This window comes from Phaseolus vulgaris, chromosome 5, assembly GCF_051622355.1.
Source record: "Phaseolus vulgaris cultivar YP4 chromosome 5, ASM5162235v1, whole genome shotgun sequence".
Lineage (NCBI taxonomy): Eukaryota > Viridiplantae > Streptophyta > Magnoliopsida > Fabales > Fabaceae > Phaseolus > Phaseolus vulgaris.
Genome location: NC_143502.1, coordinates 25,999,977 through 26,014,071, shown reverse-complemented (window position 1 = coordinate 26,014,071; position 14,095 = coordinate 25,999,977). Strand labels below are relative to the sequence as shown.

Here is a 14,095-nt window from a genome sequence, read left to right as displayed (position 1 = left end):
ACCATGCACAATGGTCTAACCAACGAGATTACCTTCACCCATAATGAAAAGAAGTTTATACTTAATCCTTTATCACATTCACAAGTGGTAAAAGATCAAGTACAAATGAAACAAAAGAGGGATGGAGAGAAAAAAAAAGTCAAATTAGAAAAACAAAAAGCCCTTAGGGAGCAGAAGGCGTGGGAGAAGAGTGTTCCTTCCCACAAGGTCATTCAACAAGACAAAAAAATTGAAAATACCTTTGAAAATATGTTTCTTGTTGAACAACCTCCAAGCCCTATCTTTTGTAAAGGAGCACTTACATGCACTGCCACTAATCTTGAGTCTTTTGTTCTACCTCCTCAAGTGAAAGAGCTTTTAAAAGAGTTTGATGATATATTCTCTAAGGAAGGCCCCATAGAACTTCCCCCTTTTAGAGGTATAGAACATCAAATTGATTTAGTTCCGGGGGCTAGTCTACCTAATAGACCATCCTATAGAACTAATTCCGAGGAAACTAAGGATATAGAATCGCAAGTACAAGATTTGTTGGAGAAGGGTTGGATTCAAAAGAGCTTAAGCCCTGGTGTTGTACCTGTCTTGTTGATGCCAAAAAAAGATGGCAAGTGGAGAATGTGTTGTGATTGTAGAGCCATCAATAACATCACCATCAAGTATAGGAATCCAATTCCAAAACTAGACGATATGCTTGATGAGTTGCATGGGTCCATTATATTTTCTAAAATTGACCTTAAAAGTGGATATCACCAAATTCGAATCAAAGAAGGTGATGAGTGGAAAACCACTTTTAAAACCAAATTTGGACTATATGAGTGGTTGGTGATGCCTTTTGGTCTCACTAATGCACCTAGCACCTTCATGAGGCTCATAAATCATGTTTTAAGTTCTCCTAGTGCTGAGAGTTAATACTTTGTTTGCTAATAGTGAAAAATGTACTTTTTGTGTTGATAGTGTAGTGTTGTTGGTTTTTGTAGTTAACAAAAATGGGGTACATGTTGACCCCGATAAAATCAAAGCCATCCAAGAATGCCCAACACAACAAAATGTAGGAGATGTTAGGAGCTTTCATGGTTTGGCAAGCTTTTATAGACATTTTGTGCCTAACTTCTCAAGTCTAGCTTCACCACTCAATGAGTTGGTGAAGGACACTCCATTTTGTTGGAATGAGAAGCATGAACAAGCCTTCAAGAGGCTAAAAGCTCAACTCACTAATGAACCCATTCTAGATTTACCAAATTTTGCAAAAACTTTTGAGCTAGAGTGTGATGCATCGGGAGTTCGCATAGGTGCGGTTATGTTACAAGGTGGGCATCGTATTGTTTATTTTAGTGAAAAACTTCATGGAGCCACCCTTAACTATCTCACCTATGACACAGAGCTCTATGCACTTGTGAGGGCCTTAAAGACTTGGGAACACTATCTAATTTCTAAAGAATTTGTCATTCATAGTGATCATGAGTCTTAGAAATATTTGAAAGGTCAACATAAGTTGAACAAACACCATGAAAAATGGATGGAATTTCTTGAACAATTTCCTTATGTCATCAAATACAAGAAGGGTATAACAAATATAGTAGTCGATGCTATCTCAAGGAGACATGTGCTCTTTTCAAAACTTGGAGCCTAAATTCTTGGATTTGACAACATAAGAGAACTATACAAAGAAGATCAAGATTTCGCATCCCTCTTTGCTAAGTGTGAACATAGAGAACAAGAAGGATTTTATGTGTCTGAGGGGTATCTTTTTAAAGAAGGAAAACTTTGTATACCTCAAGGCTCACATAGAAAACTTCTTGTAAAGGAATCTCATGGGCCACTTTGGAGTTGATAAAACTCTTGATCTTTTAAAAGGAAAATTATTTTGGCCTCACATGAGACGAGATGTTCAAAGACATTGTTTTAGATGCATTTCATGTATAAAACCTAAATCTAAAACAATGCCTCATGGACTCTATACTCCTCTACCGATTGCAAGTGCTCCATGGGAAAGCATTAACATGGATTTTATTCTAAGACTCCTTAGGGTTGTAAGAGGTTTTGACTCCATTTTTGTGGTTGTGGACCGTTTTAGCAAAATGGCACATTTTATTCCATGCCACAAGGTGGATGATGCTCAAAATGTTTCCAAACACTTCTTTAGAGAAGTGGTAAGACTTCATGGATTACCTAAAAGCATAGTATCGGATAGAGATCCCAAGTTCATAAGCCATTTTTGAAAAACTCTTTGGGAAAAACTTGGCACTAAACTTCAATTTTCCACATCTTGCCATCCTCAAACGGATGGAAAAACGGAAGTAGTCAATAGATCTCTTTCTACTATGCTTAGAGCAGTCATGAGGAGTAGCCACAAATCTTGGGATGAGTATGAATACAATAGAGTAGTTCACAAGACTACTAATATTTCTCCATTTGAAGTTGTATATGACTTTAACCCTCTTACTCCTTTAGATTTGTCACCCCTTCCTAATCCACAAACTTTTGTGATGGAAGAGGCCCAAGCCCATGATAGAAAAAACCCAAGCCCAAGCCCAAATACAAGTTCAAGCTTCAGCTCAAGCCCAACAAATAGAAGATCTGGGCCAACTAAGCGTCATTGGATATCTTTTTTTGTAATTACTTTTGAGTATTTTTAGTAAATCATAAAGGGAGGTGTAGATATAGATATAAGAGGTGTAAATGTATAAAGATAAGTCACACCTTCCATGTGACATAAAAAAAGGTGTAGGTGTATGATGGCATTTTCATGAAGGTCTTCTTGAATCATGTAAGAAAATGGTGCGGAAGCTATGAAGGTGTGTGTGCAAGATCCTCCTAAGAGTGATGTTGATCTTGAAGGTGCATGATAGGTATGATTATAGGGAGGTTTGGCCAGCCCAAGGAAAGGTGAAGGATGTGAAGTTTAGAGCCTAGAATTCTAGGAGAAGCAAAGCTTGGCACAAAATGGCAGCATAACTTTACTCACAATAAACTTGCAAATACAAGGTGTAGGCCTTCCTATTTATAAGCTACATGGCTGTGGAAACTAAGCTAATAGCTAATGAAATGAAAGCCAAATGAAATGCAAATCACCAAGCACATGGCACATGTGCTCATGACCGGCCAAAAACCAAGAGTTTCTAGAAAGTTCACTCAAATATGCTTTCTACACTACTCTAATTACTAAGCACCCGTAATGGGCCTCCATGTAACATGTACAAGTTTTTCTCTCTTCCATCCGTGGCTTCATTCAATTAGGCATGAATGTGCTTACCCATTGATCTTGTAATTGGGCCTAGACGGTCTAGGTCTCCCCCTAGACGCTCCATGTGTAGCCTCCCATCTTCACGTCCTAGACGCTCCTTCCTTGGGTCTAGACGCTCATCATGGTCTAGCTTTGGGTCTTGGCTTTCATGGTGGGATGTGCTTGGCCCTCCCCCATCATCCCCTCCCCCTTGGAAAGGATTTGTCCTCAAATCCAGCTCGTCATCGTCATTGGTACCTACAAATGGAGAAAGATCAATTACATTAAAAGTGTCATGAACTCCATATTCAAGAGGTAGGTCCAATTTATATGCATTGTTATTGACTCGCTTGAGGACTTGAAAGGGTCCATCACCTCGGGGACTTAGTTTGGACTTCCTTTGAGTTGGAAATCTATCTTTGCGAAGGTGAAGCCAAACTAAGTCTCCTTCCTCAAAAATTATTTATTTCTTCCCTTTATTGTTGTATTTTGTGTACTTCTCATTTTGTTGTTGTATTTTGGAGTTTAATCTTCTCATGCATTTTTTTTACAAAGTCGGCCTTGATTACTCCTTCCTTATGCACAAAATCTTGTGGATTAGGAAGAGGTATCAAATCCATGGGTGTGAGAGGATTAAAACCATATACTACTTCAAAAGGAGAAGCATTAGTAGTTTTGTGAACTACTCTATTGTAAGCAAATTCAATGTGGGGAAGATACTCATCCCAAGATTTATGGTTGCCCTTCATGATAGCCCTAAGCATAGTGCCAAGAGATCTATTGACTACTTCGGTTTGACCATCCGTTTGAGGATGACAAGAAGTTGAAAATTGTAGTCTTGTTCCAAGTTTGCCCCAAAGAGTTTTCCAAAAGTGGCTGATAAACTTGGGATCTCTATCGGATACTATACTTCTAGGGAGACCATGAAGTCTCACCACTTCTCTAAAGAAGAGTCTAGAAATATTTTGAGCATCATCTACCTTGTGGCATGGAATAAAATGGGACATTTTGCTAAAACGGTCCACTACCACAAAGATAGAGTCATGGCCTCTTGCAGTCCTAGGAAGTCCTAAAATGAAATCCATGCTAATGTCTTCCCAAGGAGCATTTGCAATCGGCAAAAGGGTGTAGAGTCCATGAGGCATTGTTCTAGACTTTGCTTTTAAACATGAGATGCATCTAGAACAATGTCTTTGGACATCTTTCCTCATATGTGGCCAACAAAATTTTGCTTTTAAAAGGTCTAGAGTCTTATCAACTCCAAAATGGCCCATGAGTCCCCCCTCATGTGATTCTTTGACAAGGAGTTTCCTATGTGTTCCTTGGGGAATGCAAAGTTTTCCCTCTTTAAAAAGATATCCCTCGGACACATAGTAACCTCCTTGCGCTCTATGTAGACATTGGGCATAGATGGATGAGAGTTCTTGATCTTCTTGGTAAAACTCTCTTATGTGGTCAAATCCAAGAATTTGGGCACCCAATTTTGAAAAGAGTGTATGCCGTCTTGAAAGAGCATCGGCCACAATATTGGTGCTTCCTTTCTTGTATTTGATTACATAAGGAAATTGTTCAAGAAATTCCATCCATTTAGCATGTCTCTTGTTGAGCTTGTGTTGGCCCTTTAAATATTTTAAAGACTCGTGATCACTATGGATGACAAATTCTTTGGACACAAGGTAGTGTTCCCAAGTCTTTAGGGCTCGCACAAGAGCATAGAGCTCTTTGTCATAGGTGGGGTAGTTGAGGGTGGCACCATGGAGTTTTTCACTAAAATAAGCAATGGGGTGTCCACCTTGCAACAAAACCGCACCTATGCCTACCCCCGATGCATCACACTCTATCTCAAAAGTTTTGGAAAAATTTGGGAGAGATAGAATTGGTGCATTGGTGAGTTGAGCTTTTAGCCTTTGGAAGGCTTGCTCATGCTTTTCATTCCAACAAAATGCAACATCTTTTTTAACAAGTTCATTCAAAGGAGAAGCTAGACTAGAAAAATTAGGCACAAACCTTCTATAGAAGCTAGCTAACCCATGAAAACTTCTTACATCACTTACATTTTGTGGAGTGGGCCACTCGCGGATGGCTTTGATTTTCTCGGGATCTACATGCACCCCCTTTATGTTTACTATGAAGCCTAAGAAAACTACACTATCTACACAAAAGGTACACTTATCCCTATTTGCAAAAAGACTATTTTTTCTAAGCACTAGAAGAACTTCCCTAAGGTGACTTAGATGGTCTTCTAGGGTTTTACTATATACTAAGATATCATCAAAATAAACTACTACATATTTACCTATACAATCCCTCAAGGTGTGATTCATAAGCCTCATGAATGTACTTGGGGCATTAGTAAGCCCAAAGGGCATCACCAACCACTCATATAATCCAAATTTGGTCTTAAAAGTGGTTTTCCACTCATCACCTTCCTTGATTCGAATTTGGTGATATCCACTTTTAAGGTCAATTTTGGAGAATAGAGTTGACCCATGCAATTCATCAAGCATATCGTCAAGCCTTGGGATTGGATGCCTATACTTGATGGTGATGTTGTTGATTGCTCGACAATCACAACACATGCGCCATTTTCCATCCTTTTTGGGCACCAACAAGACAGGTACAACACAAGGGCTTAGGCTCTTTTGAACCCAACCCTTCTCCAACAAGTCTTGAACTTGTGATTCTATCTCCTTTGTTTCCTCGGGGTTGGTTCTATAAGCAGGCCTATTTGGTAGGCTTGCCCTCGGAATGAAGTCAATTTGATGTTCTATACCTTTAAGGGGAGGAAGCCCAATGGGACCCTCATTAGAGAATAGATCTTCAAATTCACTTAAAAGGTTTTCGATTTGAGGAGGTAAATTCATAAGTTCACTACTAGTGGCAGTGCATGTAAGTGCTCCTTTACAAAAGATAAGGCTTGGTTGTTCAACAAGAAGCAAATTTTCAAAAACGTTTTCAAGAGGCTTTTCTTGTTGACCAACTTTGTGGGAAGGAACACTCTTCTCCCACGCCTTTCTATCCCTAAGGATTTTCTCTTTTTCTAGCGCTCTTTTTTTTTGTTTTCCTCATCCCTCTTTTGCTTCATTTGTATTTGGTCTTTTACCACTTGAGAATGTGGTAAAGGACTAAGTACAAACTTTTTATACTTGTGGGTGAAGGAAATCTCGTTAGTGAGACCATCATGCAAGGTTTTCTTATCAAATTGCCATGGTCTCCCTAATAAGATATGACAAACTTCCATAGGTACTACATCACATAAAACCTTATCTTTGTAGTTCCCTATGGAAAACTTGATTTCCACTTGCTTGTCTACATGTAGTTCCCCATTTTCATTAAGCCATTGAAGTTTATAAGGTTTTGGGTGAGGAACTACTTGTAGCTTAAGCTTCTCCACCATCCTAGCACTACAACAATTGCAACTAGATCCACTATCCACAATGAGAGAGCATATGTTTTCTAAAACATTGCATCTTGTATGAAATATGTTCTCTCTTTGTGTTTCAATGGATGTGCTAGGGTGATTGTTGAGGGTTCTCCTAATCATAAGCAATTCTCCCTCTAGTGGAGCTACCCTCTCATCCTCTCCCCCCTCCTCTCTCTCACTAGGCTCATCCTCGCCACTAGTGTACTCATCTACACCTTTAAGAAACAAAGTCCTTTGGTTTGGACATTGTGCTTGCACATGCCCTCTACCATAGCACTTGAAACACTTAACATCCCTAGCTCGGATGGGTGGGGTGGAGGTTTCTTTGGTGAAAGGTTTGGTAGGTTCTTTTGATTTTTCTTTGGATGTACTACCCTCCCTTCTAAACTCTTTCTTGGGATAAAAGGTAGAGTAAGGGCTCACCTTTTGACTTGACGTTTCGCGTAAATTTTGTTGCTCAACTTTAATGCAAAGTTGAACCAAGTCATTCAAGTCTTGGTAAGGTAAGAGCTCCACTCTATCTCTTATCTCAAGTGATAGGCCACTAAGGAACCTAGCTATTGTGGTTTCCTCCTCTTCTCTAATGGATGCTCTCATCATGTAGAGCTCCATTTTTTGTCTATACTCTTCCACACTCATGTTTTTTTGTTGGAGTCTTTGGAGTTTGTCCATCAACTCCCTATGGTAGTAGGAAGGTATGTGTCGGCGTCTTAGGGCTCCCCTAAGGTCATTCCAATATGTAATGGGAGGTTCCCTATGAAGACGCCTTTCTCTTTCGAGAGAGGTCCACCAATACATGGCGTTCCCTTGGAAGCTAAGGGTGGCTAAGGGTACCTTACGTTCTTCACTCACCCTATGGCAAGCAAAGAGTTGTTCTACCTTCATCTACCAATCTAGGTAGATTTCTACGTTTTCCTTACCATGAAAGTGAGGTAGGTCTACTCTAGTTTCCCTTGGCACCTCTTGCTCCCTTTGCCTATTTCTTCTAGGGGGTGGTTGGTAATAATCATTAATTCTAAGGCTTCCCTCCCCTAGAGACTCATTACTCCTAGATGCATGAGTATGAGTTTTTTTTTATTTTTGTGATTTTTGTGATTTCTCTTCTTGAGCTTTAGCCAACTCATTGATTTTGTTCTCATTCTCCAATTTTCTAAAAGAAATTAATTGTACCGCTTGTGATACTTCTTTCAAAAGAGTTTTCAAAGATTTTACTTCACTTTCAATAAACTTTGGAGAGTGAGGAGAAGAAGACATGGCTAAAACTTTGTGTATATAGGTGTTTTACCTTGAGAAACTTTAGGAAAGTTAAATAAGGTAGTTTTCCAGGTAAGGGAGGTGAGTCACAAAGGACTACTTAAGTACCAAGCCTTTTCCTTGCCAAAAACTATCCCCCAATGTCTTTACACAAAACTTTCTCTTAGTAAAGCACTTAGAACACAAGTAAGTTGAGAAAACAAATGCAAGAAGAAAACAATGTATGCTACTAATTAACAAGTTTTATCAAAGCTTAAATCAACCACACATACCAAACTTTACTAATTAAGCAATATAGAAACAACTAAAAACAATTAACAATTGCTAATTAAAGAGTTCTATACTAGTCGGCCCTAGGTGAGGCTTCTTGGACACTTGGAGCCCTTGAAGACACACTCACCGTCTAATGCGTAATTAAGAGGTAATTAACACAAATCAAGTTGCAAGGAAATTAAGAAAAACTTCCTTTGTTGACCCTCTTTTTGCTAAATGCACTTCCTTGTTGTCTTTGCTTGTTGACCCTCCAAATGTTTGTAGTGTTTTTCAAGAATGCTTGTTTCGGCCTTGGCTTTGTTTCCCCTTAGAATGAAGGTTTAATTCTCCAATTCCAGCACCTAACAAAAGACTAGACCTTACCCAAGTCAAGTTTTCATTCAATTAAGCACCAAAGGAGAAATAAATTCCAACACCAAATTGGAGGTCAAAGAACAAAAGCAAGAAACAATTTAATTGAATAAAACAGTACCACCAAAAGGAGTTAGAAAATGACAACTAGAAAGAGGTCCAAGAAATATTAAGCAAGCAAATAAAAGGTACCAAAATAAAGGTAGGCACACAATAGAATCCTAAGAATGGCACTAGAATTAGATGACCAAATAAAAAAAACAGCACCACTGGAAAATGTTGTGGGCCAGAAACGTGTTTTTCCCCAATTTATGCTGAGCTGTGTTTTTAAGATATGATTCTGAAATTTGATATGCAAGATATTAAAGATCTTAGCTAAAATCTGGCTTTGGAATCACTCAAAACGCATGCACCAATGTTTTTTAATAAATTTTGCAATTTTGGTGTTCAGTTACGCCAGCTGTAGCACCTCAGATTTGCACACTGGTTTTAAAAGATTTATCATTTTTTTTCTGTTGATTCTTTTGGACTAATTCTTTTTTTTTTCCTTTATATAACACTTCAAACTTGCATATTCCAGAGAATCAAAATTTTCCTAGGAGTGAAAATATTTTTCTGGAACAAAACAGCCAGCACAGAAAATTTGAAACAGGGGATTCTGGAAACTGGAAACAAAAACAGCAAGATACCAAAATTTAAACACAATGGAATTTGTGAAATAGAATTTGTGTAGGATCTAAACACAAATGGAACTCAAACTAAAATTAAAAAGGCACCAAAAGATCAAAGAACAGCAGATTCAAAGCAATTAAAGATACCCAAAATCAAGAAACAATCAAGCCAAATAAAAGGACTACTAAGAATTGTTGACAATGTGGATGAACATGACTTGACAAAACATGTATGGATTCAGAAATTAAAGACTCAAAAGCATAATATGAACCAAATAAGAAAGCAATAAAGACTCAAAAGCCTAAAAGAAAACAGCAACTCAAAGGTGTATGGAATCCTATCACAAATTGCACAAGAAATTGTTCAAGATCAATTGAACAAAAGTGCTTCGGTTGGATCTTCCACAAAGCACACCAAAACAAATTAAAATGCAAAAAACAGCAAGACAATTATGGAAATAAGATGAACAATATGAAATAAAGAAGAACTAGAAATGAAAAGACCAAAAGCAACTCATCTTGAAGAACTCAAGCTCATGATACCAAATGATGGCATTTTCATGAAGGTCTTCTTGAATCATGTAAGAAAATGGTGCGGAAGCTATGAAGGTGTGTGTGCAAGATCCTCCTAAGAGTGATGTTGATCTTGAAGGTGCATGATAGGTATGATTATAGGGAGGTTCGGCCAGCCCAAGGAAAGGTGAAGGATGTGAAGTTTAGAGCCTAGAATTCTAGGAGAAGCAAAGCTTGGCACAAAATGGCAGCATAACTTTACTCACAATAAACTTGCAAATACAAGGTGTAGGCCTTCCTATTTATAAGCTACATGGCCGTGGAAACTAAGCTAATAGCTAATGAAATGAAAGCCAAATGAAATGCAAATCACCAAGCACATGGCACATGTGCTCATGATCGGCCAAAAACCAAGAGTTTCTAGAAAGTTCACTCAAATATGCTTTCTACACTACTCTAATTACTAAGCACCCCTAATGGGCCTCCATGTAACATGTACAAGGCTTTCTCTCTTCCATCCGTGGCTTCATTCAATTGGGCATGAATGTGCTTAGCCATTGATCTTGTAATTGGGCCTAGACGGTCTAGGTCTCCCCCTAGACGCTCCATGTGTAGCCTCCCATCTTCACGTCCTAGACGCTCCTTCCTTGGGTCTAGACGCTCATCATGGTCTAGCTTTGGGTCTTGGCTTTCATGGTGGGATGTGCTTGGCCCTCCTCCATCAGTGTAGGTGTAGATTTAGGAGGTACCAAGAAAAGAAACCAAGTCACGCTTCCCTTGTGACTAGGAATTGGCTCCAAATTCAAATGCTTCTCATTTGAATTTCCCTCCACTTTATTTTGAATTTCCATCCCTCTAAACACTATAAATAAGAGGGTTTGGCTCATGTATTTGAAAGATTAATATAATAGTGAATTGTTGCCAAATTTGAGCCAATTTCACTTCTTGCCCAAAACCTCTTAGGTTAGGCTATTGATCTTCAATTCTCACCTTACCAAAGAGAGATGGCCTCACCACTCTCATTCCCTACCTAGCATGCACCTTTAAGGTCACCACAAATGATGAAGGCACTTCTCCATCATTTGGTATCAGAGCCATGGTCTTTAAGAGATAAGTGCCTTATTTCGTTTTTAATTTTGTGTTCATTCTAATTCTGTGTTGTTCTTCAAGTTTTCCATATTGTCTTGCTGTTTTTTTTACATTTTAATTTGATTTAGGTGCTGTTTGGAGAAATCCAATTGGTGCATTGTGTTCAAATTGTTCTTGAGTTTCTAATTTTCAAATTTGTGTAGGATTCCATATAGATTTGTGTTGTTGTTCTATTTTTGGTTTATTTGAGTCTTTATTGCAATTTTAATCGGTTTAGATTGTGTTGATTTGAGTCATTTTGATTTTTGAATCCAATTATGTTTTGTCAAGTCATGTTTCTCCTAAATTGCCATCAATTCTATGTAGTGCTGTTTTTGATAATTTTGGTTGCTTGATTTGCTTTGGGTCCAATTTTAATCTGAAATTGTTTGATCCTTTGGTGCATTTTTCTTTTAGATTTGAGTTCATATTTGTGTGTTAGATCCATACAAATTCTTATACATCAATTACATTGTGTTCTTGAAGTTTTTTCAAACTAGTTTTAATTCCAGGATTAGGATTACTCTGTTTTAATTCTGTACTGGCTTTTTTTACTTATCAAATTAAAATTCGTTGAAGAAAAATTGTGAAATTCTGGATTTACACAGGTTGATGTGTTAGATAAACAAGAAAAAAAAAAAGTAAGTCAAAATACAAAATAGAAAAAAAAATGATAAATCAAATGAAAAAAGTGTGCATTGTGACACAAACAGATACGATAATTTGATAACATATTTGAAAAGTTTATCACAATTAATTGGTGCATTTTTTTCGTGTGATTCCAGCGCCAAAAATTTGCTAAAATCTTGAACTGCTTGTGGTTAAAATTTCAATTTCAAATTTTGAAATATTCAGCTCAACATAAATTTTCTATGTCACGCATTTTGTGCCTAAAATTTCCATTAGTACTGTTTTGGTTTTCTTAATCAATTCTAGTGTCATTCCTTAGGTTCAATTTGTGTGCCACCTTTTATTGAGTGCCTTATTTGATTGCTTGTCAAATTTATTCAATATTCTTTCATGTTGTGTCATACAATTACTCCATTTGTTGTTGTCCTATTTCTAAATTGAATTGTTCCTTGCTTTAAATTTGTTGACCTCTAATTGTTGGTGAAAGAGATCCTAGTGATCCATCTCTCTTTCCTGAAAAGCTACCTTCATTATTCTACTTATCTTTTTTGAGTTAAAATACTTATAACACAAAACTTTAACCATGTATTCTCATTCTCGTAATTCTAATGAAAGTGAGGGAACATCTATCAAATCTCTTTTGGAAAAAATAGCACAAGATGTTCAAGAACTTTCATATAGACAATTGCAACATGAGGTCCAACTCAAAGAAGGGGATGCTCAATTTGCTTTGATACAAGATGAGTGGAAAATGGTTAAAGAAAGAGATGAATACAACAAATCAAAAAGAAGTTCTCATGCATCTAGGTCTAGGTAGATAATTCTTTTGGGGAACAAAGCCTTAAAATTAGCGAATACTATCAACCATGATGGAGATCAAGCTCAAGTGGACATGGAGGCCATTCATCAAGAGCAAGAAGAGGTTGAGGCTCAACTAGAGGATGCTCATGGAGGTCAAAGCCCACCTCAAAGGCTTACAAGAAGCATGTTCAAAGCTTTAGGAGCTAATGGACGTTTATTTTCTCTTTTTGTAATTTCTTTGTTTGAAGGTGCTTAGAGGGAAACATTAGAAACCTCTTTTGTTAAAGCATCTTTAGGTCTTTAGTTAGGAGTCTTAGGGGGGGTGCGTTAGTAGATAGGTGTAGGAGTAATAGGGAGGTGCCAAAGTGAGAGAGGAGGTCACACCTTCCTCATGACTTAGATTGGCGCCACTTTCATTTGTATTTGGGGGCAATTTTGAATTTAATTAGCTTTGCATTTCAATACCTCTAGGCTATAAATTAAGGTGTTGCCTTTGTATTTTGGAGATCTGAATTTTTGATTAGAGAAACTATACTCAATTTTTGAGAGAGCATTGGAGAGCTTTGTGCCTTCCTCACTTAGTCTTATCTTGAGAGTTCTATGGTTACCTCAAGTGGCGGCTTGCACACTCATCTTGGAGTCACCATCCTCTAAGTGGCGTGATCATCCAACCATTCCTCCATCTTCATGAGCTTTCTCTTCTCCTTCCTTCCTTCTCTTTTTATGTTCATGTCTTAGCTTGCTTCCTTTGATTTTCAATTCGGCATTTTCTATTCCTTTATGTTGTGCTTCGGTTCTTTTCTTTTTCTACCGTTCATCTTTGCTTCTTCTTCATTTTCTAGCTTGTTTGTTCGGTTCCTTTGCCTTTTCACTCATTTTGTTCGGTTCAATTTGACAATACATGGAACTTCCATATGATTTTGGGTTTTGGTACTAGTCTTGGTGAGTTCTTGATCATAGAACCTTGATCCAATTCTATCTTAAAGTGCCTATCTCATATCCAACTCAAGATGATTCCTAAGAATGTCAAGAATCATTCATATTGTGCTATTGGAATCATATCAAACCATCCCCTAAGAAAGCTAGAAAGGAAAGAAAAGAAAACCCAAAGGAGGTTAGGGTAGAGCAACCTCATTTCTATGGAAAAGAAGATGTAGAAACATATCTAGATTGGGAGATGAAGGTCGAACAATTGTTTTCTTGCAACCATGTGAGTGAAGAACAGAAAGTACCCTTAGCCACCTTAAGTTTTCAAAGTAATGCTATGTATTGGTGGACTGCCCTAAAAAGATAGAGACATCTCCACAAGGACCCTCCCATTACATATTGGAATGACCTTAGGGGAGTCTTGAGATGTCGCCATATCATTACAATAGGAAATTGATGGACAAGCTCCAAAGACTTCATCAAAGAAATCTGAGTGTAGAAGAATATTGGCAACAAATGATGTTATATATGAAAAGGGCAGGGATTAATGAAGAAAACCATACCATCATATCTAGGTTTTTAAGTGGTCTCATACTTGAGATAAGAAACAAAGTTTAACTTTTACCTTATAGAGATTTAAATGACTTGATTCAACTTAGCATTAAAGTTGAAAAACAAGTTTTGAGAAAACAATCAAGTCAAAAACAAAGTTCATACTCTGTATCTTATGACAAGGATGAGTTCCAAAGAGGGGAAGAACATATAAAATAAACATCTCTAAAACTTTCCCAAAACCTAGCCAAGCATATCTCACACACTCAAGCTAGAGAAATTCAATGTTTAGAATGTCTTGGTAAGGGTCATTTAGCATCTAATTGTTCCAATGAAAGATCTATGATCTTA

General features: G+C 37.6%; 1 protein-coding gene and 1 pseudogene across 1 annotated transcript in view; one reads left to right on the top strand and one right to left on the bottom strand.

The window, feature by feature from the left end:
- Positions 1 to 14,095, top strand: part of LOC137817358 (uncharacterized) — a 51,590-nt gene that overhangs the window by 28,249 nt on the left and 9,246 nt on the right. The window lies entirely within an intron of this gene.
- Positions 3,023 to 10,804, bottom strand: LOC150027538 (uncharacterized; annotated as a pseudogene).